The following is a 26077-nucleotide window of genomic DNA, read 5'->3' as shown; positions in this document are numbered from 1 at the left end:
ACGTTCCGGCTAACCTAGGCTTCACTCTAGGGCGTTGTTCCACCTGATGGAATAGTTAGGGCCCAAGAAGTCAACGCCAGAAGCATAAAATACGATATAAATACAACAGCTTTTCCATCGTATAAAACGAATAATTGCAACCAGTTTGAAAGTGATGGTCATTTCTACGTACCGCGCACCTAGGCTTCACTATAGGGCGTTGCTCCACCAGGTCAAACAGTTAGGGCCTTTGAAGCCAACTCCCGAAGCATTAAATACAAAATAAATAGAACAGTTTTTCCATTGTATAAAACGAATAATTGCTACCAGTGTAAAAGTTATGGTCATTTCTACGTTCCGGGCGACATAGGCTTCAACATAGGCCGTTGTTCCACCAGATCGAAAAGCTAGGGCCTTAGAAGTCAACGCCAGAAGCATAAAATACAATATAAATACAACAGCTTTTCCATCGTATAAAACGAATAATTGCTACCAGTGTGAAAGTTATGGTCATTTCTACTTTCCGGGCAACCTAGGCTTCACCCTAGGGCGTTGTTCCACCTGATGGAATAGCTAGGGCCCAAGAAGTCAACGCCAGAAGCATAAAATACGATATAAATAAAACAGCTTTTCCATCGTATAAAACGAATTATTGCAACCAGTTTGAAAGTGATGGTCATTTCTACGTACCGCGCAACCTAGGCTTCACTATAGGGCGTTGCTCCACCAGGTCAAACAGTTAGGGCCTTAGAAGCCAACGCCCGAAGCATTAAATACAAAATAAATAGAACAGTTTTTCCTGTGTATAAAACGAATAATTGCTACCAGTGTAAAAGTTATGGTCATTTCTACGTTCCGGGCGACATAGGCTTCACAATAGGCCGTTGTTCCACCAGATCGAATAGTTACGGCCTTAGAAGTCAACGCCAGAAGCATAAAATACGATATAAATACAACAGCTTTTCCATCGTATAAAACGAATAATTGCTACCAGTGTGAAAGTTATGGTCATTTCTACTTTCCGGGCAACCTAGGCTTCACTCTAGGGCGTTGCTCCACCAGATCAAACAGTTAGGGCCTCAGAAGTCAGCGCCCGAAGCATAAAATACAAGATAAATAGAAGAGTTTTTCCATTGTGTAAAACGAATCATTGCTACCAGTGTAAAAGTTATGGCCATTTCTACGTTCCGGGCAACCTAGGCTTCACTCTATGGCGTTCTTCCACAACATCGAATAGCTACGGCCTCAGAAGTCAACACCTGAAGTCTAAAATACAATAAAAATACAACAGTCTTTCCACCCTATAACAGGAATAATTGCAACCCGTGTGAAGGTGATGGTCATTTCTGCGTTCCGGGCAACCTAGGCTTCACCCAAGGGCGTTGTTCCACCAGATCGAATAGTTCGGGCCTAAGATGTGAACGCCAGAAGAGTAAAATACAATATAAATATAACAGTTTTTCCATCGTATAAAACGAATAATAGCAACCAGTGTGAAAGTTATGGTCATTTCTACGTTCCGGGCAACCTAGCTTTCACTCTAGGGCGTTGCTCCACCAGATCAAACAGTTAGGGCCTTAGAAGCCAACGCCCGAAGCATTAAATACAAAATAAATAGAACAGTCTTTCCATTGTGTAAAACGAATAATTGCTACCAGTGTGAAAGTTATGGTCATTTCTACTTTCCGCGCAACCTAGGCTTCAGCCTAGGGCGTTGCTCCAACAGATTGAATAGTTAGGGCCTTAGAAGTCAATGCCCGAAGCATAAAATGCAATAAAAATACAACAGTTTTTCCATCGTATAACAGGATTAATTGCAACCAGTTTGAAAGTGATGGTCATTTCTACGTTCCGGCTAACCTAGGCTTCACTCTAGGGCGTTGTTCCACATGATGGAATAGTTAGGGCCCAAGAAGTCAACGCCAGAAGCATAAAATACGATATAAATACAACAGCTTTTCCATCGTATAAAACGAATAATTGCAACCAGTTTGAAAGTGATGGTCATTTCTACGTACCGCGCACCTAGGCTTCACTATAGGGCGTTGCTCCACCAGGTCAAACAGTTAGGGCCTTTGAAGCCAACTCCCGAAGCATTAAATACAAAATAAATAGAACAGTTTTTCCATTGTATAAAACGAATAATTGCTACCAGTGTAAAAGTTATGGTCATTTCTACGTTCCGGGCGACATAGGCTTCAACCTAGGCCGTTGTTCCACCAGATCGAAAAGCTAGGGCCTTAGAAGTCAACGCCAGAAGCATAAAATACAATATAAATACAACAGCTTTTCCATCGTATAAAACGAATAATTGCTACCAGTGTGAAAGTTATGGTCATTTCTACTTTCCGGGCAACCTAGGCTTCACTCTAGGGCGTTGCTCCACCAGATCAAACAGTTAGGGCCTCAGAAGTCAACGCCCGAAGCATAAAATACAAGATAAATAGAAGAGTTTTTCCATTGTGTAAAACGAATAATTGCTACCAGTGTAAAAGTTATGGCCATTTCTACGTTCCGGGCAACCTAGGCTTCACTCTATGGCGTTCTTCCACAACATCGAATAGCTACGGCCTCAGAAGTCAACACCTGAAGTCTAAAATACAATCAAAATACAACAGTCTTTCCACCCTATAACAGGAATAATTGCAACCCGTGTGAAGGTGATGGTCATTTCTGCGTTCCGGGCAACCTAGGCTTCACCCAAGGGCGTTGTTCCACCAGATCGAATAGTTCGGGCCTAAGATGTGAACGCCAGAAGAATAAAATACAATATAAATATAACAGTTTTTCCATCGTATAAAACGAATAATAGCAACCAGTGTGAAAGTTATGGTCATTTCTACGTTCCGGGCAACCTAGCTTTCACTCTAGGGCGTTGCTCCACCAGATCAAACAGTTAGGGCCTTAGAAGCCAACGCCCGAAGCATTAAATACAAAATAAATAGAACAGTCTTTCCATTGTGTAAAACGAATAATTGCTACCAGTGTGAAAGTTATGGTCATTTCTACTTTCCGCGCAACCTAGGCTTCAGCCTAGGGCGTTGCTCCAACAGATTGAATAGTTAGGGCCTTAGAAGTCAATGCCCGAAGCATAAAATACAATATAAATACAACAGTCTCTCCATCATTTAAAACGAATAATTGCAACCAGTATGAAGGTTATGGTCATTTCTACTTGCCGGGCAACCTAGGCTTCACCCTAAGGCGTTGCTTCAACAGCTTGTATAGTTAGGGCCTTAGAAGTCAATGCCCGAAGCATAAAATGCAATAAAAATACAACAGTTTTTCCATCATATAACAGGAATAATTGCTACCAATTTGAAAGTGATGGTCATTTATACGTACCGGGCAACCTAGGCTTCACTCGAGGGCGTTGCTCAACCAGATCGAAAAGCTAGGGCCTTAGAACTCAACGCCAGAAGCATAAAATACAGAATAAATAGAACAGTTTTTCCATTGTATAAAACGAATAATTGCTACCAGTGTGAAAGTTATGGTCATTTCTACTTTCCGGGCAACCTAGGCTTCACCCTAGGGCGTTGTTCCACCTGATGGAATAGCTAGGGCCCAAGAAGTCAACGCCAGAAGCATAAAATACGATATAAATATAACAGTTTTTCCATCGTATAAAACGAATAATAGCAACCAGTGTGAAAGTTATGGTCATTTCTACGTTCCGGGCAACCTAGCTTTCACTCTAGGGCGTTGCTCCACCAGATCAAACAGTTAGGGCCTTAGAAGCCAACGCCCGAAGCATTAAATACAAAATAAATAGAACAGTCTTTCCATTGTGTAAAACGAATAATTGCTACCAGTGTGAAAGTTATGGTCATTTCTACTTTCCGCGCAACCTAGGCTTCAGCCTAGGGCGTTGCTCCAACAGATTGAATAGTTAGGGCCTTAGAAGTCAATGCCCGAAGCATAAAATACAATATAAATACAACAGTCTCTCCATCATTTAAAACGAATAATTGCAACCAGTATGAAGGTTATGGTCATTTCTACTTGCCGGGCAACCTAGGCTTCACCCTAAGGCGTTGCTCCAACAGCTTGTATAGTTAGGGCCTTAGAAGTCAATGCCCGAAGCATAAAATGCAATAAAAATACAACAGTTTTTCCATCATATAACAGGAATAATTGCTACCAATTTGAAAGTGATGGTCATTTATACGTACCGGGCAACCTAGGCTTCACTCGAGGGCGTTGCTCAACCAGATCGAAAAGCTAGGGCCTTAGAACTCAACGCCAGAAGCATAAAATACAGAATAAATAGAACAGTTTTTCCATTGTATAAAACGAATAATTGCTACCAGTGTGAAAGTTATGGTCATTTCTACTTTCCGGGCAACCTAGGCTTCACCCTAGGGCGTTGTTCCACCTGATGGAATAGCTAGGGCCCAAGAAGTCAACGCCAGAAGCATAAAATACGATATAAATATAACAGTTTTTCCATCGTATAAAACGAATAATAGCAACCAGTGTGAAAGTTATGGTCATTTCTACGTTCCGGGCAACCTAGCTTTCACTCTAGGGCGTTGCTCCACCAGATCAAACAGTTAGGGCCTTAGAAGCCAACGCCCGAAGCATTAAATACAAAATAAATAGAACAGTCTTTCCATTGTGTAAAACGAATAATTGCTACCAGTGTGAAAGTTATGGTCATTTCTACTTTCCGCGCAACCTAGGCTTCAGCCTAGGGCGTTGCTCCAACAGATTGAATAGTTAGGGCCTTAGAAGTCAATGCCCGAAGCATAAAATACAATATAAATACAACAGTCTCTCCATCATTTAAAACGAATAATTGCAACCAGTATGAAGGTTATGGTCATTTCTACTTGCCGGGCAACCTAGGCTTCACCCTAAGGCGTTGCTCCAACAGCTTGTATAGTTAGGGCCTTAGAAGTCAATGCCCGAAGCATAAAATGCAATAAAAATACAACAGTTTTTCCATCATATAACAGGAATAATTGCTACCAATTTGAAAGTGATGGTCATTTATACGTACCGGGCAACCTAGGCTTCACTCGAGGGCGTTGCTCAACCAGATCGAATAGTTAGGGCCTTAGAAGTCAACGCCCGAAGCATAAAATACAGAATAAATAGAACAGTTTTTCCATTGTATAAAACGAATAATTGCTACCAGTGTGAAAGTTATGGTCATTTCTACTTTCCGGGCAACCTAGGCTTCACCCTAGGGCGTTGCTCCAACAGATTGAATAGTTAGGGTCTTAGAAGTCACCGCCCGAAGCATAAAATACAAGGTAAATAGAACAGTTTTTCCATCGTACAAAACGAATAATTGCAACCAATGTGAAAGTTATGGTCATTTCTACATTCCGAGCAACCTAGGCTTGACCCTAGGGCGTTGCTTCACCAGATCGAATAGTTAGGTCCTTAGAAGACAACGCCAGAAGCCTAAAATACGATATAAATACAACAGCTTTTCCATCGTATAAAAGGAATAATTGCAAACAGTGTGAAAGTAATGGTCATTTCTACGTTCCGGGCAACCTAGGCTTCACCCTAGGCCGTTGTTCCACCAGATCGAATAGTTAGGGCCTAAGGAGTGAACGCCAGAAGCATAAAATACAATATAAATACAACAGTTTTTCCATCATATAAAACGAATAATTGCAAACAGTATGAAAGTTATGGTCATTTCTACTTTCCGGGCAACCTAGGCTTCACCCTGGGGCGTTGCGCCAACAGATTGAATAGTTTGGGCCTTAGAAGTCAATGCCCGAAGCATAAAATGCAATAAAAATACAACAGTTTTTCCATCGTATAACAGGATTAATTGCAACCAGTTTGAAAGTGATGGTCATTTCTACGTTCCGGGCAACCTAGGCTTCACTCTAGGGCGTTGCTCCACTAGATCGAAAAGCTAGGGCCTTAGATGTCAACGCCAGAAGCATAAAATACAATATAAATACAACAGCTTTTCCATCGTATAAAACGAATAATTGCTACCAGTGTGAAAGTTATGGTCATTTCTACTTTCCGGGCAACCTAGGCTTCACCCTAGGGCGTTGTTCCACCTGATGGAATAGTTAGGGCCCAAGAAGTCAACGCCAGAAGCATAAAATACGATATAAATAAAACAGCTTTTCCATCGTATAAAACGAATTATTGCAACCAGTTTGAAAGTGATGGTCATTTCTACGTACCGCGCAACCTAGGCTTCACTATAGGGCGTTGCTCCACCAGGTCAAACAGTTAGGGCCTTAGAAGCCAACGCCCGAAGCATTAAATACAAAATAAATAGAACAGTTTTTCCAGTGTATAAAACGAATAATTGCTACCAGTGTAAAAGTTATGGTCATTTCTACGTTCCGGGCGACATAGGCTTCACCCTAGGCCGTTGTCCCACCAGATCGAATAGTTAGGGCCTAAGAAGTGAACGCCAGAAGCATAAAATACAATATAAATACAACAGTATTTCCATCATATAACAGGAATAATTGCAACCAATTTGAAAGTGATGGTCATTTATACGTACCGGGCAACCTACGCTTCACTCGAGGGCGTTGCTCCTCCAGATCGAATAGTTAGGGCATTAGAAGTCAACTCCCGAAGCATAAAATACAAGATAAATAGAACAGTTTTTCCATCGTATAAAACGAATAATTGCTGCCAGTGTGAAAGTTATGGTCATTTCTACTTGCCGGGCAACCTAGGCTACACCCTACGGCGTTGTTCCATCTGATGGAATAGTTAGGGCCTAAGAAGTCAACGCCAGAAGCATAAAATACGATATAAATACAACTGCGTTTCCATCGTATAAAACGAATAATTGCAACCAGTTTGAAAGTTGTGGTCATTTCTACGTTCCGGGCAACCTAGGCTTCACTCTAGGGCGTTGCTCCACCAGATCAAACAGTTAGGGCCTTAGAAGTCAACGCCAGAAGCATAAAATTCAATAAAGATGCAACAGTTTTTCCATCGTATAGCGGGAGTAACTGCAAACAGTGTGAAAGTACTGGTCATTTCTACGTTCCGGGTAACCTAGGCTTCTCTCTAGGGCGGTGCTCGACCAGATCAAATAGTTACGGCCTAAGAAGTCAACGCCAGAAGCATAAATTACAATATAAGTACAACAGCTTTTCCATCGTATATAATGTATATTTGCAAACAGTGAGGAAGTAATGGTCATTTCTACGTTCCGGGCAACCTAGGCTTCTCGCTAGGGTGTTGCTCCACCAGATGGAATAGCTAGGGCCTTAGAAGTCAACGCCCGAAGCATAAAATGCAAAATAAATAGAACAGTTTTTCCATTGTATAAAACGGATAACTCCAACCCGTGTGAAAGTACTGGTCATTTCTACGTTCCGGGTAACCTAGGTTTCACTCTAGGGCGTTGCTCCACCAGATCGAATAGCTAGGGACTTCGACTTCAACGCCAGAAGGATAAAATACAATTGAAGAACAAAAGTTTTTCCATCGCATAAAATGAATAATTGCAGACATTGTGAAAGTAATGGTCATTTCTACGTTTCGGTCAACCTAGGTGTCACTCTAGGGCGTTGCTCCACCACATCTAATAGCTACGGCTTTAGAAGTCAACGCCAGGAGCATAAAATACAATATAAATACAACAGCTTTTCCATCGTATAAAATGAATAATAGCAAGCAGTGTGAAAGTAATGGTCATTTCTACGTTCCGGGCAACCTAGGCTGCACTCTAGGGTGTTGCTCCACCAGATGGAATAGCTAGGGCCTTAGAAGTCAACGCCCGAAGCATAAAATGCAAAATAAATATAACAGCTTTTCCATCGTATGAAACGAATAACAGCAACCAGTTGGAAAGTACTGGTCATTTCTACGTTCCGCGTAACCTAGGTTTCACACTAGGGCGTTGCTCCACCAGATTGAATGGCTAGGGACATAGAATTCAAGGCCAGAAGGATAAAATACAATATGAGTACAACAGTTTTTCCATCGTATGAAATGAATAGTTGCAGACATTGTGAAAGTAATGGTCATTTCTACGTTCCGGGGAACCTAGGCTGCACTCTAGGGTGTTGCTCCACCAGATGGAATAGATAGGGACTTAGAATTCAATGCCAGAAGCACAAAATGCAATTAAATATAACAGCTTTTCCATCGTATAAAACGAATAATAGCAACCAGTGTGAAAGTTATGGTCATTTCCACGTTCCGGGCAACCTAGGCTTCACTCTAGGGCGTTGCTCCACCAGTTCGAATAGTTAGGGCCTTAGAAGTCAACGGCCGAAGCATAATATGCAAAATAAATAGAACAGTTTTTCCATTATATAAAACGAATAACTGTAACCAGTGTGAAAGTACTGGCCATTTCTACGTTCCGGGCAACCTAGGCTTCACTGTAGGGCGTTGCTCCACCAAATCGGATACTTAGGGCCTTAGAAGTCAACGCCCGAAGCATAAAATACAATATAACTACAACAGTTTTTCCATCGTATAAAATGAATGATTGCGAACATTGTGAAAGTAATGGTCGTTTCTACGTGCCTGGCAACCTACGTGTCGCTCTAGGGCGTTGCTGCTCCACATCTGATAGCTACGGCCTTAGAAGTTAACGCCGGAAGCATAAAATACAATATAAATACAACAGCTTTGCCATCTTATAAAATGAATAATTGTAAACAGTGTGAAGGTAATGGTCATTTCTACGTTCCGAGCAACCTAGGCTTCACTCTAGGGCGTTGCTCCACCAGATCGAATAGTTAGGGCCTAAGAAGTCAACGCCAGAAGCATAAAATACGATATAAATACAACAGCTTTTCCATCGTAGAAAACGATTAATGGCAGCCAGTGTGAATGTTATGGTCATTTCTACGTTCCGGTCAACCTAGGCTTCACTCTAGGACGTTGCTCCACCAGATCGAATAGTTAGGGGCTATGAAGTCAACGCCAGAAGCTAAAATACAATAAAGGTGCAACAGTTTTTCCATCGTATAACAGGAATAATTGCAACCAGTGTGGAGGTAATGGTATGTTCTACGTTCCGGGCAACCTAGGCTTCTCTCTAGGGCGGTGCTCCACCAGATCAAATAGTTAGGGCATAAGAAGTCAACGCCAGAAGCATAAATTACAATATAAGTACAACAGCTTTTCCATCGTATATAATGTATATTTGCAAACAGTGTGGAAGTAATGGTCACTTCTACGTTCCGGGCAACCTAGGCTTCACTCTAGGGTGTTGCTCCACCAGATGGAATTGCTAGGGACTGAGAATTCAATGCCAGAAGCATAAAATGCAATATAAATTTAACAGCTTTTCCATCGCATAAAAGGAATAATAGCAACCAGTGTGAAAGTTATGGTCATTTCAACGTTCCGGGCAACCTAGGCATCACGCTAGGGTGTTGCTCCACCACATGGAATAGCTAGGGACTTAGAATTCAATGCCAGAAGCATAATATGCAATATAAATGTAACAGCTTTTCCATCGTATAAAACGAATAATAGCAACCAGTGTGAAAATTATGGTCATTTCTACTTCCCAGGCAACCTAGGCTTCACTCTAGGGCGTTGCTCCACCAGATCGAATAGTTAGGGACTTCGACTTCAACGCCAGAAGGATAAAATACAATTGAAGAACAAAAGTTTTTCCATCGCATAGAATGAATAATTGCAGACATTGTGAAAGTAATGGTCATTTCTACGTTCCGGTCAACCTAGGTGTCACTCTAGGGCGTTGCTCCACCACATCTAATAGCTACGGCTTTAGAAGTCAACGCCAGGAGCATAAAATACAATATAAATAGAACAGCTTTTCCATCGTATAAAATGAATAATAGCAAGCAGTGTGAAAGTAATGGTCATTTCTACGTTCCGGGTAACCTAGGTTTCACACTAGGGCGTTGCTCCACCAGATCGAATAGCTAGGGACTTAGAATTCAACTCCAGAAGGATAAAATACAATATAAGTACAACAGTTTTTCCATCTTATAAAATGAATAACTGTAACCAGTGTGAAAGTACTGGTTATTTCTACGTTCCGGGCAACCTAGGCTTCACTGTAGGGCATTGCTCCACCAAATCGAATAGTTAGGGCCATAGAAGTCAACGCCCGAAGCATAAAATACAATATAAGTACAACAGTTGTTCCATCGTATAAAATGAATAATTGCGAACATTGTGAAAGTAATGGTCATTTCTACGTGCCTGGCAACCTACGTGTCACTCTAGGGCGTTGCTGCTCCACATCTGATAGCTACGGCCTTAGAAGTTAACGCCGGAAGCATAAAATACAATATAAATACAACAGCTTTGCCATCGTAGAAAACGATTAATGGCAACCAGTGTGAATGTTATGGTCATTTCTACGTTCCGGGCAACCTAGGCTTCAGTCTAGGGCGTTGCTCCACCAGATCGAATAGTTAGGGCCTAAGAAGTCAACGCCAGAAGCGTAAAATACGATATAAATACAACAGCTTTTCCATCGTAGAAAACGATTAATGGCAGCCAGTGTGAATGTTATGGTCATTTCTACGTTCCGGGCAACCTAGGCTTCTCGCTAGGGTGTTGCTCCACCAGATGGAATAGCTAGTGCCTTAGAAGTCAACGCCCGAAGCATAAAATGCAAAATAAATAGAACAGTTTTTCCATTGTGTAAAACGGATAACTCCAACCAGTGTGAAAGTACTGGTCATTTCTACGTTCCGGGTAACCTAGGTTTCACTCTAGGGCGTTGCTCCACCACATAGAATAGCTAGGCACTTAGAATTCAACGCCAGAAGGATAAAATACAATATAAGTACAACAGTTTTTCCATCGTATGAAATGAATATTTGCAAACATTGTGAAAGTAATGGTCATTTCTACGTTCCGGGCAACCCATGCGACACCCTAGGGCGTTGCCTCACCACATCTAATAGCTACGGCCTTCAAAGTCAACGCCAGAAGCATAAAATACGATATAAATACAACAGCTTTTCCATCATATAAAACGAATAATGGTAACCAGTGTGAAAGTTATGGTCATTTCTACGTTCCGGGCAACCTAGGCTTCACTGTAGGGCGTTGCTCCACCAAATCGAATAGTTAGGGCCTTAGAAGTCAACGCCCGAAGCATAAAATACAGTATAAGTACAACAGTTTTTCCATCGTATAAAATGAATGATTGCGAACATTGTGAAAGTAATGGTCATTTCTACGTGCCTGGCAACCTAGGTGTCACTCTAGGGCGTTGCTGCTCCACATCTGATAGCTACGGCCTTAGAAGTTAACGCCGGAAGCATAAAATACAATATAAATACTACAGCTTTGCCATCTTATAAAATGAATAATTGCAAACAGTGTGAAGGTAATGGTCATTTCTACGTTCCGAGCAACCTAGGCTTCACTCTAGGGCGTTGCTCCACCAGATCGAATAGTTAGGGCCTAAGAAGTCAACGCCAGAAGCGTAAAATACGATATAAATACAACAGCTTTTCCATCGTAGAAAACGATTAATGGCAGCCAGTGTGAATGTTATGGTCATTTCTACGTTCCGGGCAACCTAGGCTTGAGTCTAGGGCCTTCCTCCACCAGTTCGAATAGTTCGGGCCTAAGAAGTGAACGCCAGAAGAATAAAATACAATATAAATACAACAGTTTCTCCATCATATAAAACGAATAATTGCAACCAGTATGAAGGTTATGGTCATTTCTACTTGCCGGGCAACCTAGGCTTCACCCTAGGGCGTTGCTCCAACAGCTTGTATAGTTAGGGCCTTAGAAGTCAATGCCCGAAGCATAAAATGCAATAAAAATACAACAGTTTTTCCATCATATAACAGGAATAATTGCTACCAATTTGAAAGTGATGGTCATTTATACGTACCGGGCAACCTAGGCTTCACTCGAGGGCGTTGCTCAACCAGATCGAATAGTTAGGGCCTTAGAAGTCAACGCCCGAAGCATAAAATACAGAATAAATAGAACAGTTTTTCCATTGTATAAAACGAATAATTGCTACCAGTGTGAAAGTTATGGTCATTTCTACTTTCCGGGCAACCTAGGCTTCACCCTAGGGCGTTGCTCCAACAGATTGAATAGTTAGGGTCTTAGAAGTCACCGCCCGAAGCATAAAATACAAGGTAAATAGAACAGTCTTTCCATCGTATAGAACGAATAATTGCAACCAATGTGAAAGTTATGGTCATTTCTACATTCCGAGCAACCTAGGCTTCACCCTAGGGCGTTGCTCCACCAGATGGAATAGGTAGTGCCTTAGAAGGCAACGCCAGAAGCATAATATACAACATAAATATAACAGTTTTTCCATCGTATAAAACGAATAATAGCAATCAGTGTGAAAGTTGTGGTCATTTCTACGTTCCGGGCAACGTAGGCTTCACTCTAGGGCGTTGCTCCACCAGATCAAACAGTTAGGGCCTTAGAAGTCAACGCCAGAAGCATAAAATTCAATAAAGATGCAACAGTTTTTCCATCGTATAGCGGGAGTAACTGCAAACAGTGTGAAAGTACTGGTCATTTCTACGTTCCGGGTAACCTAGGCTTCTCTCTAGGGCGGTGCTCGACCAGATCAAATAGTTACGTCCTAAGAAGTCAACGCCAGAAGCATAAATTACAATATAAGTACAACAGCTTTTCCATCGTATATAATGTATATTTGCAAACAGTGTGGAAGTAATGGTCATTTCTACGTTCCGGGCAACCTAGGCTTCTCGCTAGGGTGTTGCTCCACCAGATGGAATAGCTAGGGCCTTAGAAGTCATCGCCCGAAGCATAAAATGCAAAATAAATAGAACAGTTTTTCCATTGTATAAAACGGATAACTCCAACCCGTGTGAAAGTAGTGGTCATTTCTACGTTCCAGGTAACCTAGGTTTCACTCTAGGGCGTTGCTCCACCAGATCGAATAGCTAGGGACTTCGACTTCAACGCCAGAAGGATAAAATACAATTGAAGAACTAAAGTTTTTCCATCGCATAAAATGAATAATTGCAGACATTGTGAAAGTAATGGTCATTTCTACGGTTCGGTCAACCTAGGTGTCACTCTAGGGCGTTGCTCCACCACATCTAATAGCTACGGCTTTAGAAGTCAACGCCAGGAGCATAAAATACAATATAAATACAACAGCTTTTCCATCGCATAGAATGAATAATTGCAGACATTGTGAAAGTAATGGTCATTTCTACGTTCCGGTCAACCTAGGTGTCACTCTAGGGCGTTGCTCCACCACATCTAATAGCTACGGCTTTAGAAGTCAACGCCAGGAGCATAAAATACAATATAAATAGAACAGCTTTTCCATCGTATAAAATGAATAATAGCAAGCAGTGTGAAAGTAATGGTCATTTCTACGTTCCGGGTAACCTAGGTTTCACACTAGGGCGTTGCTCCACCAGATCGAATAGCTAGGGACTTAGAATTCAACGCCAGAAGGATAAAATACAATATAGGTACAACAGTTTTTCCATCTTATAAAATGAATAACTGTAACCAGTGTGAAAGTACTGGTCATTTCTACGTTCCGGGCAACCTAGGCTTCACTGTAGGGCATTGCTCCACCAAATCGAATAGTTAGGGCCATAGAAGTCAACGCCCGAAGCATAAAATACAATATAAGTACAACAGTTGTTCCATCGTATAAAATGAATAATTGCGAACATTGTGAAAGTAATGGTCATTTCTACGTGCCTGGCAACCTACGTGTCACTCTAGGGCGTTGCTGCTCCACATCTGATAGCTACGGCCTTAGAAGTTAACGCCGGAAGCATAAAATACAATATAAATACAACAGCTTTGCCATCGTAGAAAACGATTAATGGCAACCAGTGTGAATGTTATGGTCATTTCTACGTTCCGGGCAACCTAGGCTTCAGTCTAGGGCCTTGCTCCACCAGCTCGGATAGTTAGGGCCTTAGAAGTCAACGCCAGAAGCATAAAATACGATAAAGATGCAACAGCTTTTCATCGTATAACAGGAATAACTGCAAACAGTGTGATAGTACTGGTCATTACTACGTTCCGGGTAATCTAGGCTTCACTCTAGGGCGCTGCTCCACCGGATCGAATAGCTAGGGACTTAGAATTCAACGCCAGAGGAATAAAATGCAATATAAGTACAACAGTTTTTCCATCGTATAAAACGAATAATAGCAATCAGTGTGAAAGTTGTGGTCATTTCTACGTTCCGGGCAACCTAGGCTTCACTCTAGGGCGTTGCTCCACCAGATCAAACAGTTAGGGCCTTAGAAGTTAACGCCCGAAGCATAAAATACAAAATAAATAGAACAGTTTTTCCATCGTATAAAACGAATAATAGCAACCAGTTGAAAGTTATGGTCATTTCTACGTTCCGGGCAACCTAGGTTTCACCCCAGGGCGTTGTTCCACCAGATCGAATAGTTAGGGCCTAAGAAGTGAACGCCAGCAGCATAAAATACAATATAAATACAACAGTTCTTCCATCATATAAAACGAATGATTGCAACCAGTATGAAAGTTATGGTCATTTCTACGTTCCGGGCAACCTAGGCTTCACACTATGACATCGAATGGCTACAGCCTCAGAAGTCAACGCCCGAAGCATAAAATGCAATAAAAGTACAACAGCGTTTCCATCATATAACAGGAATAATTGCAACCAGTTTGAAAGTGATGGCCCATTCTACGTTCCGGGCAACCTAGGCTTCACCCTAGGGCGTTGCACCACCAGATCGAATAGTTAGTGCCTTAGAAGTCAACGCTAGAAGCATAAAATACAATATAAGTACTACAGTTTTTCCATCGGATAAAATGAATAATTTTAAACATTGCGAAAGTAATGGTCATTTCTACGTTCCGGGCAACCTAGGCTTCACTCTAGGGCGTTGCTCCACCAGATCGAATAGTTAGTGCCTTAGAAGTCAACGCCAGAAGCATAAAATTCAATAAAGATGCAACAGTTTTTCCATCGTATAGCAGGAGTAACTGTAAACAGTGTGAAAGTACTGGTCATTTCTACGTTCCAGGTAACCTAGGCTTCTCTCCAGGGCGGTGCTCCACCAGATCAAATAGTTAGGGCCTAAGAAGTCAACGCCAGAAGCATAAATTACAATATAAGTACAACAGCTTTTCCATCGTATATAATTTATATTTGCAAACAGTGTGGAAGTAATGGTCATTTCTACGTTCCGCGCAACCTAGGCTTCTCGCTAGGGTGTTGCTCCACCAGATGGAATAGCTAGGGCCTTAGAAGTCAACGCCCGAAGCATAAAATGCAAAATAAATAGAACAGTTTTTCCATTGTGTAAAACGGATAACTCCAACCAGTGTGAAAGTACTGGTCATTTCTACGTTCCGGGTAACCTAGGTTTCACTCTAGGGCGTTGCTCCACCACATAGAATAGCTAGGCACTTAGAATTCAACGCCAGAAGGATAAAATACAATATAAGTACAACAGTTTTTCCATCGTATGAAATGAATATTTGCAAACATTGTGAAAGTAATGGTCATTTCTACGTTCCGGGCAACCCATGCGACACCCTAGGGCGTTGCCTCACCACATCTAATAGCTACGGCCTTCAAAGTCAACGCCAGAAGCATAAAATACGATATAAATACAACAGCTTTTCCATCATATAAAACGAATAATGGTAACCAGTGTGAAAGTTATGGTCATTTCTACGTTCCGGGCAACCTAGGCTTCACTGTAGGGCGTTGCTCCACCAAATCGAATAGTTAGGGCCTTAGAAGTCAACGCCCGAAGCATAAAATACAGTATAAGTACAACAGTTTTTCCATCGTATAAAATGAATGATTGCGAACATTGTGAAAGTAATGGTCATTTCTACGTGCCTGGCAACCTAGGTGTCACTCTAGGGCGTTGCTGCTCCACATCTGATAGCTACGGCCTTAGAAGTTAACGCCGGAAGCATAAAATACAATATAAATACTACAGCTTTGCCATCTTATAAAATGAATAATTGCAAACAGTGTGAAGGTAATGGTCATTTCTACGTTCCGAGCAACCTAGGCTTCACTCTAGGGCGTTGCTCCACCAGATCGAATAGTTAGGGCCTAAGAAGTCAACGCCAGAAGCGTAAAATACGATATAAATACAACAGCTTTTCCATCGTAGAAAACGATTAATGGCAGCCAGTGTGAATGTTATGGTCATTTCTACGTTCCGGGCAACCTAGGCTTGAGTCTAGGGCCTTCCTCCACCAGATCGAATAGTTCGGGCCTAAGAAGTGAACGCCAGAAGAATAAAATACAATATAAATACAACAGATTCTCCATCATATAAAACGAATAATTGCAACCAGTATGAAGGTTATGGTCATTTCTACTTGCCGGGAAACCTAGGCTTCACCCTAGGGCGTTGCTCCAACAGCTTGTATAGTTAGGGCCTTAGAAGTCAATGCCCGAAGCATAAAATGCAATAAAAATACAACAGTTTTTCCATCATATAACAGGAATAATTGCTACCAATTTGAAAGTGATGGTCATTTATACGTACCGGGCAACCTAGCCTACACTCGAGGGCGTTGCTCAACCAGATCGAATAGTTAGGGCCTTAGAAGTCAACGCCCGAAGCATAAAATACAGAATAAATAGAACAGTTTTTCCATTGTATAAAACGAATAATTGCTACCAGTGTGAAAGTTATGGTCATTTCTACTTTCCGGGCAACCTAGGCTTCACCCTAGGGCGTTGCTCCAACAGATTGAATAGTTAGGGTCTTAGAAGTCACCGCCCGAAGCATAAAATACAGTATAAGTGCAACAGTTTTTCCATCGCATAAAATGAATAATTGCAGACATTGTGAAAGTAATGGTCATTTCTACGTTTCGGTCAACCTAGGTGTCACTCTAGGGCGTTGCTCCACCACATCTAATAGCTACGGCTTTAGAAGTCAACGCCAGGAGCATAAAATACAATATAAATACAACAGCTTTTCCATCGTATAAAATGAATAATAGCAAGCAGTGTGAAAGTAATGGTCATTTCTACGTTCCGGGCAACCTAGGCTGCACTCTAGGGTGTTGCTCCACCAGATGGAATAGCTAGGGCCTTAGAAGTCAACGCCCGAAGCATAAAATGCAAAATAAATATAACAGCTTTTCCATCGTATGAAACGAATAACAGCAACCAGTGTGAAAGTAATGGTCATTTCTACGTTCCGGGCAACCTAGGCTTCACTCTAGGGCGTTGCTCCACCAGTTCGAATAGTTAGGGCCTTAGAAGTCAACGGCCGAAGCATAATATGCAAAATAAATAGAACAGTTTTTCCATTGTATAAAACGAATAACTGTAACCAGTGTGAAAGTACTGGCCATTTCTACGTTCCGGGCAACCTAGGCTTCACTGTAGGGCGTTGCTCCACCAAATCGGATACTTAGGGCCTTAGAAGTCAACGCCCGAAGCATAAAATACAATATAACTACAACAGTTTTTCCATCGTATAAAATGAATGATTGCGAACATTGTGAAAGTAATGGTTATTTCTACGTGCCTGGCAACCTACGTGTCACTCTAGGGCGTTGCTGCTCCACATCTGATAGCTACGGCCTTAGAAGTTAACGCCGGAAGCATAAAATACAATATAAATACAACAGCTTTGCCATCTTATAAAATGAATAATTGTAAACAGTGTGAAGGTAATGGTCATTTCTACGTTCCGAGCAACCTAGGCTTCACTCTAGGGCGTTGCTCCACCAGATCGAATAGTTAGGGCCTAAGAAGTCAACGCCAGAAGCATAAAATACGATATAAATACAACAGCTTTTCCATCGTAGAAAACGATTAATGGCAGCCAGTGTGAATGTTATGGTCATTTCTACGTTCCGGTCAACCTAGGCTTCACTCTAGGACGTTGCTCCACCAGATCGAATAGTTAGGGGCTATGAAGTCAACGCCAGAAGCTAAAATACAATAAAGGTGCAACAGTTTTTCCATCGTATAACAGGAATAATTGCAACCAGTGTGGAGGTAATGGTATGTTCTACGTTCCGGGCAACCTAGGCTTCTCTCTAGGGCGGTGCTCCACCAGATCAAATAGTTAGGGCATAAGAAGTCAACGCCAGAAGCATAAATTACAATATAAGTACAACAGCTTTTCCATCGTATATAATGTATATTTGCAAACAGTGTGGAAGTAATGGTCACTTCTACGTTCCGGGCAACCTAGGCTTCACTCTAGGGTGTTGCTCCACCAGATGGAATTGCTAGGGACTGAGAATTCAATGCCAGAAGCATAAAATGCAATATAAATTTAACAGCTTTTCCATCGCATAAAAGGAATAATAGCAACCAGTGTGAAAGTTATGGTCATTTCAACGTTCCGGGCAACCTAGGCATCACGCTAGGGTGTTGCTCCACCACATGGAATAGCTAGGGACTTAGAATCCAATGCCAGAAGCATAATATGCAATATAAATGTAACAGCTTTTCCATCGTATAAAACGAATAATAGCAACCAGTGTGAAAATTATGGTCATTTCTACTTCCCAGGCAACCTAGGCTTCACTCTAGGGCGTTGCTCCACCATATCGAATAGTTAGGGACTTCGACTTCAACGCCAGAAGGATAAAATACAATTGAAGAACAAAAGTTTTTCCATCGCATAGAATGAATAATTGCAGACATTGTGAAAGTAATGGTCATTTCTACGTTCCGGTCAACCTAGGTGTCACTCTAGGGCGTTGCTCCACCACATCTAATAGCTACGGCTTTAGAAGTCAACGCCAGGAGCATAAAATACAATATAAATAGAACAGCTTTTCCATCGTATAAAATGAATAATAGCAAGCAGTGTGAAAGTAATGGTCATTTCTACGTTCCGGGTAACCTAGGTTTCACACTAGGGCGTTGCTCCACCAGATCGAATAGCTAGGGACTTAGAATTCAACGCCAGAAGGATAAAATACAATATAAGTACAACAGTTTTTCCATCTTATAAAATGAATAACTGTAACCAGTGTGAAAGTACTGGTCATTTCTACGTTCCGGGCAACCTAGGCTTCACTGTAGGGCATTGCTCCACCAAATCGAATAGTTAGGGCCATAGAAGTCAACGCCCGAAGCATAAAATACAATATAAGTACAACAGTAGTTCCATCGTATAAAATGAATAATTGCGAACATTGTGAAAGTAATGGTCATTTCTACGTGCCTGGCAACCTACGTGTCACTCTAGGGCGTTGCTGCTCCACATCTGATAGCTACGGCCTTAGAAGTTAACGCCGGAAGCATAAAATCCAATATAAATACCAACAGCTTTGCCATCGTAGAAAACGATTAATGGCAACCAGTGTGAATGTTATGGTCATTTCTACGTTCCGGGCAACCTAGGCTTCAGTCTAGGGCCTTGCTCCACCAGCTCGGATAGTTAGGGCCTTAGAAGTCAACGCCAGAAGCATAAAATACGATAAAGATGCAACAGCTTTTCATCGTATAACAGGAATAACTGCAAACAGTGTGATAGTACTGGTCATTACTACGTTCCGGGTAATCTAGGCTTCACTCTAGGGCGCTGCTCCACCGAATCGAATAGCTAGGGACTTAGAATTCAACGCCAGAGGAATAAAATGCAATATAAGTACAACAGTTTTTCCATCGTATAAAACGAATAATAGCAATCAGTGTGAAAGTTGTGGTCATTTCTACGTACCGGGCCACCTAGGCTTCACTCTAGGGCGTTGCTCCACCAGACGAAACTGTTAGGGCCTTAGAAGTCAACGCCCGAAGCATAAAATACAAAATAAATAGAACAGTTATTCCATTGTATAAAACGCATAATTGCTACCAGTGTAAAAGTTATGGTCATTTCTACGTTCCGGGCAACCTAGGCTTCACCCAAGGGCGTTGTTCCACCAGATCGAATAGTTCGGGCCTAAGATGTGAACGCCGGAAGAATAAAATACAATATAAATATAACAGTTTTTCCATCGTATAAAACGAATAATAGCAACCAGTGTGAAAGTTATGGTCATTTCTACGTTCCGGGCAACCTAGCTTTCACTCTAGGGCGTTGCTCCACCAGATCAAACAGTTAGGGCCTTAGAAGCCAACGCCCGAAGCATTAAATACAAAATAAATAGAACAGTCTTTCCATTGTATAAAACGAATAATTGCTAACAGTGTAAAAGTTACGGTCATTTCTACGTTCCGGGCTACCTAGGCTTCACCCTAGGCCGTTGTTCCACCAGATCGAATAGTTAGGGCCTAAGGAGTGAACGCCAGAAGCATAAAATACAATATAAATACAACAGTTTTTCCATCATATAAAACGAATAATTGCAACCAGTATGAAAGTTATGGTCATTTCTACTTTCCGGGCAACCTAGGCTTCACCCTGGGGCGTTGCGCCAACAGATTGAATAGTTTGGGCCTTAGAAGTCAATGCCCGAATCATAAAATGCAATAAAAATACAACAGTTTTTCATCGTATAACAGGATTAATTGCAACCAGTTTGAAAGTGATGGTCATTTCTACGTTCCGGCTAACCTTGGCTTCACTCTAGGGCGTTGTTCCACCTGATGGAATAGTTAGGGCCCAAGAAGTCAACGCCAGAAGCATAAAATACGATATAAATACAACAGCTTTTCCATCGTATAAAACGAATAATTGCAACCAGTTTGAAAGTGATGGTCATTTCTACGTACCGCGCACCTAGGCTTCACTATAGGGCGTTGCTCCACCAGGTCAAACAGTTAGGGCCTTTGAAGCCAACTCCCGAAGCATTAAATACAAAATAAATAGAACAGTTTTTCCATTGTATAAAACGAATAATTGCTACCAGTGTAAAAGTTATGGTCATTTCTACGTTCCGGGCGACATAGGCTTCAACCTAGGCCGTTGTTCCACCAGATCGAAAAGCTAGGGCCTTAGGAGTCAACGCCAGAAGCATAAAATACAATATAAATGCAACAGCTTTTCCATCGTATAAAACGAATAATTGCTACCAGTGTGAAAGTTATGGTCATTTCTACTTTCCGGGCAACCTAGGCTTCACCCTAGGGCGTTGTTCCACCTGATGGAATAGCTAGGGCCCAAGAAGTCAACGCCAGAAGCATAAAATACGATATAAATGAAACAGCTTTTCCATCGTATAAAACGAATTATTGCAACCAGTTTGAAAGTGATGGTCATTTCTACGTACCGCGCAACCTAGGCTTCACTATAGGGCGTTGCTCCACCAGGTCAAACAGTTAGGGCCTTAGAAGCCAACGCCCGAAGCATTAAATACAAAATAAATAGAACAGTTTTTCCAGTGTATAAAACGAATAATTGCTACCAGTGTAAAAGTTATGGTCATTTCTACGTTCCGGGCGACATAGGCTTCACCCTAGGCCGTTGTTCCACCAGATCGAATAGTTAGGGCCTAAGAAGTGAACGCCAGAAGCATAAAATACAATATAAATACAACAGTATTTCCATCATATAACAGGAATAATTGCAACCAATTTGAAAGTGATGGTCATTTATACGTACCGGGCAACCTACGCTTCACTCGAGGGCGTTGCTCCTCCAGATCGAATAGTTAGGGCATTAGAAGTCAACTCCCGAAGCATAAAATACAAGATAAATAGAACAGTTTTTCCATCGTATAAAACGAATAATTGCTGCCAGTGTGAAAGTTATGGTCATTTCTACTTGCCGGGCAACCTAGGCTACACCCTACGGCGTTGTTCCACCTGATGGAATAGTTAGGGCCTAAGAAGTCAACGCCAGAAGCATAAAATACGATATAAATACAACTGCGTTTCCATCGTATAAAACGAATAATTGCAACCAGTTTGAAAGTGATGGTCATTTCTACGTACCGGGCAACCTAGGCGTCACTCTAGGGCGTTGCTCCACCAGATCGAATAGTTACGGCCTTAGAAGTCAACGCCAGAAGCATAAAATACGATATAAATACAACAGCTTTTCCATCGTATAAAACGAATAATTGCAACCAGTTTGAAGGTGATGGTCATTTCTACGTACCGGGCAACCTAGGCTTCACTCTAGGGCGTTGCTCCAGCAGCCGAAACAGTTAGGGCCTTAGAAGTCAACGCCCGAAGCATAAAATACAAAATAAATAGAACAGTTATTCCATTGTATAAAACGCATAATTGCTACCAGTGTAAAAGTTATGGTCATTTCTACGTTCCGGGCAACCTAGGCTTCACCCAAGGGCGTTGTTCCACCAGATCGAATAGTTCGGGCCTAAGATGTGAACGCCAGAAGAATAAAATACAATATAAATATAACAGTTTTTCATCGTATAAAACGAATAATAGCAACCAGTGTGAAAGTTATGGTCATTTCTACGTTCCGGGCAACCTAGCTTTCACTCTAGGGCGTTGCTCCACCAGATCAAACAGTTAGGGCCTTAGAAGCCAACGCCCGAAGCATTAAATACAAAACAAATAGAACAGTCTTTCCATTGTATAAAACGAATAATTGCTAACAGTGTAAAAGTTATGGTCATTTCTACGTTCCGGGCTACCTAGGCTTCACCCTAGGCCGTTGTTCCACCAGATCGAATAGTTAGGGCCTAAGGAGTGAACGCCAGAAGCATAAAATACAATATAAATACAACAGTTTTTCCATCATATAAAACGAATAATTGCAACCAGTATGAAAGTTATGGTCATTTCTACTTTCCGGGCAACCTAGGCTTCACCCTGGGGCGTTGCGCCAACAGATTGAATAGTTTGGGCCTTAGAAGTCAATGCCCGAATGATAAAATGCAATAAAAATACAACAGTTTTTCCATCGTATAACAGGATTAATTGCAACCAGTTTGAAAGTGATGGTCATTTCTACGTTCCGGCTAACCTAGGCTTCACTCTAGGGCGTTGTTCCACCTGATGGAATAGTTAGGGCCCAAGAAGTCAACGCCAGAAGCATAAAATACGATATAAATACAACAGCTTTTCCATCGTATAAAACGAATAATTGCAACCAGTTTGAAAGTGATGGTCATTTCTACGTACCGCGCAACCTAGGCTTCACTATAGGGCGTTGCTCCACCAGGTCAAACAGTTAGGGCCTTTGAAGCCAACTCCCGAAGCATTAAATACAAAATAAATAGAACAGTTTTTCCATTGTATAAAACGAATAATTGCTACCAGTGTAAAAGTTATGGTCATTTCTACGTTCCGGGCGACATAGGCTTCAACCTAGGCCGTTGCTCCACCAGATCGAATAGTTAGGGCCTAAGAAGTCAACGCCAGAAGCATAAAATACGATATAAATACAACAGCTTTTCCATCGTAGAAAACGATTAATGGCAGCCAGTGTGAATGTTATGGTCATTTCTACGTTCCGGTCAACCTAGGCTTCACTCTAGGGTGTTGCTCCACCAGATGGAATTGCTAGGGACTGAGAATTCAATGCCAGAAGCATAAAATGCAATATAAATTTAACAGCTTTTCCATCGTATAAAAGGAATAATAGCAACCAGTGTGAAAGTTATGGTCATTTCAACGTTCCGGGCAACCTAGGCATCACGCTAGGGTGTTGCTCCACCAGATGGAATAGCTAGGGACTTAGAATTCAATGCCAGAAGCATAATATGCAATATAAATATAACAGCTTTTCCATCGTATAAAACGAATAATAGCAACCAGTGTGAAAGCTATGGTCATTTCTACTTCCCGGGCAACCTAGGCTTCACTCTAGGGCGTTGCTCCACCGGATCGAATAGTTAGGTCCTTAGAAGTCAACGCCCGAAGCATAAAATGCAAAATACATAGAACGGTTATTCCATCGTATAAAACGAATAACTGCAACCAGTGTGAAAGTAATGGTCATGTCTACGTTCCGGGTAACCTAGGTTACACTCTGGGGCGTTGCTCGACCAGATAGAATAGCTAGGGACTTAGAATTCAACTCCAGAAGCATAAATTACAATATAAGTACAACAGCTTTTCCATCGTATAAAACGAATAATTGCAACCAGTTTGAAAGTGATGGTCATTTCTACGTACCGCGCAACCTAGGCTTCACTATAGGGCGTTGCTCCACCAGGTCAAACAGTTAGGGCCTTTGAAGCCAACTCCCGAAGCATTAAATACAAAACAAATAGAACAGTCTTTCCATTGTATAAAACGAATAATTGCTAACAGTGTAAAAGTTATGGTCATTTCTACGTTCCGGGCTACCTAGGCTTCACCCTAGGCCGTTGTTCCACCAGATCGAATAGTTAGGGCCTAAGGAGTGAACGCCAGAAGCATAAAATACAATATAAATACAACAGTTTTTCCATCATATAAAACGAATAATTGCAACCAGTATGAAAGTTATGGTCATTTCTACTTTCCGGGTAACCTAGGTTTCACTCTAGGGCGTTGCTCCACCACATAGAATAGCTAGGCACTTAGAATTCAACGCCAGAAGGATAAAATACAATATAAGTACAACAGTTTTTCCATCTGTAACGCCCCGCGACTCTGTCTCTGTCTCTGTCCTTGTCTCTGTCTTTTCCTATTTCACTCTATCTCTCTCTACTATCGCTGTCTCTCTCCATCTTATTGTAAACATATCTATCTTTTTCTATTTCTATCTTATAACTATATAATAGCGCGTATTCTGTTATCCAATTATTAATAAACATTTTTGTATTATGACACATATTATATATTATAGATTTTAATTACATTTTCATATAAGTATAGCAGATTTCGTACGTTTTCATGTTAAAACAGCCACTATTAGAATAAGAGCGCCATTAGAATTAGAACAACTGCGCATGTGCGAACTCCGACTGGCGAGTATAAAAGGAGCTGCGAAAGCAGCAGGAACACACTTCTCTCTGGCATCAAGTTGCGAATAGACGAGGATCTGGGAGGCAGCTGAGATACTCGTCCAGTGAGATCGAGACCGCTCCTTTAGGGGTAGCGACCGTTTTCCAGAGATCAAGAGTATTCGATGCTCCTTTACGGGTTCAATCTTGAGTAGCTTTATGACAGGTGCACTACGACGATTCTAAGCAAGTGCAGTACGGGCAACATCTTGGAGGTAGCTGAGATACTAAAGATCGAGACCGCTCCTTTAGGGGTAGCGACCGTTCTACCAAATAGTAATTGATGCTCCTTTAATATAGAGTTCGTGCTTGCCGTAGGCAGACGAATCGCTTGCCAACAAGCGCTAGAAGCCATTCTAAGTCGGACGCATTTCTAAGACCGCTCCTGAGGAGTCTATTCTCCAAGGTAGCGACTGATGTAGAAAAGATAACGGAGGGCTTACGGATGCTTAGGCAATCAAGCAAAGATTATATGTTTCATGAAACCTTGAGACCGCTCTTAGGTTATAGCCATCTATAACTTCGGCAGCGACCAGGGCATACGAGACAAGATCTATTGCACACACACACACACACACTTACACTGCGTATCGTCTAATACAGAGGATCCTCTACCGCAATTAATACGGATTAATTAATAACAGCATAATTACTCTTGTACACGAATGTAAAAGCTTAGACACATAACCTAATTTCTATTCACGAATCATAGACACATAACCTAACTCTCGCGAAGTATATCGCATAACGATTACGATCAACATGACCTCGTCTGTACATAATAATTAACCTTATTTGTTCTTATAAATATTTAACGAATTAGAATAGGCATTAGTATTGTATTTACGTTAGAATTAGAATAGGGTTTTACTGAATAAATTAATGTCAAGAAAGATCTGAGCTTTGGATTTTAACTCCTTAACCGCACGCCACACGAACCCCACTTTTCGTCCATCGGAAAGCCGCTCTTCCATGGACAACGTAGCATCGCTTTAGGGACGTTACACATCGTATGAAATGAATATTCGCAAACATTGTGAAAGTAATGGTCATTTCTACGTTCCGGGCAACCCATGCGACACTCTAGGGCGTTGCCCCACCACATCTAATAGCTACGGCCTTCAAAGTCAACGACTGAAGCATAAAATACGATATAAATACAACAGCTTTTCCATCATATAAAACGATTAATGGTAACTAGTGTGAAAGTTATGGTCATTTCTACGTTCCGCGCAACATAGGCTTCACTGTAGGGCGTTGCTCCACCAAATCGAATAGTTAGGGCCTTAGAAGTCAACGCCCGAAGCATAAAATACAGTATAAGTACAACAACTTTGCCATCGTATAAAATGAATAATTGCAAACAGTGTGAAGG

Source organism: Calliopsis andreniformis, unplaced genomic scaffold (assembly GCF_051401765.1).
Source record: "Calliopsis andreniformis isolate RMS-2024a unplaced genomic scaffold, iyCalAndr_principal scaffold0007, whole genome shotgun sequence".
Taxonomy (NCBI): domain Eukaryota; kingdom Metazoa; phylum Arthropoda; class Insecta; order Hymenoptera; family Andrenidae; genus Calliopsis; species Calliopsis andreniformis.
Note: the sequence above shows the minus strand (reverse complement) of the source record.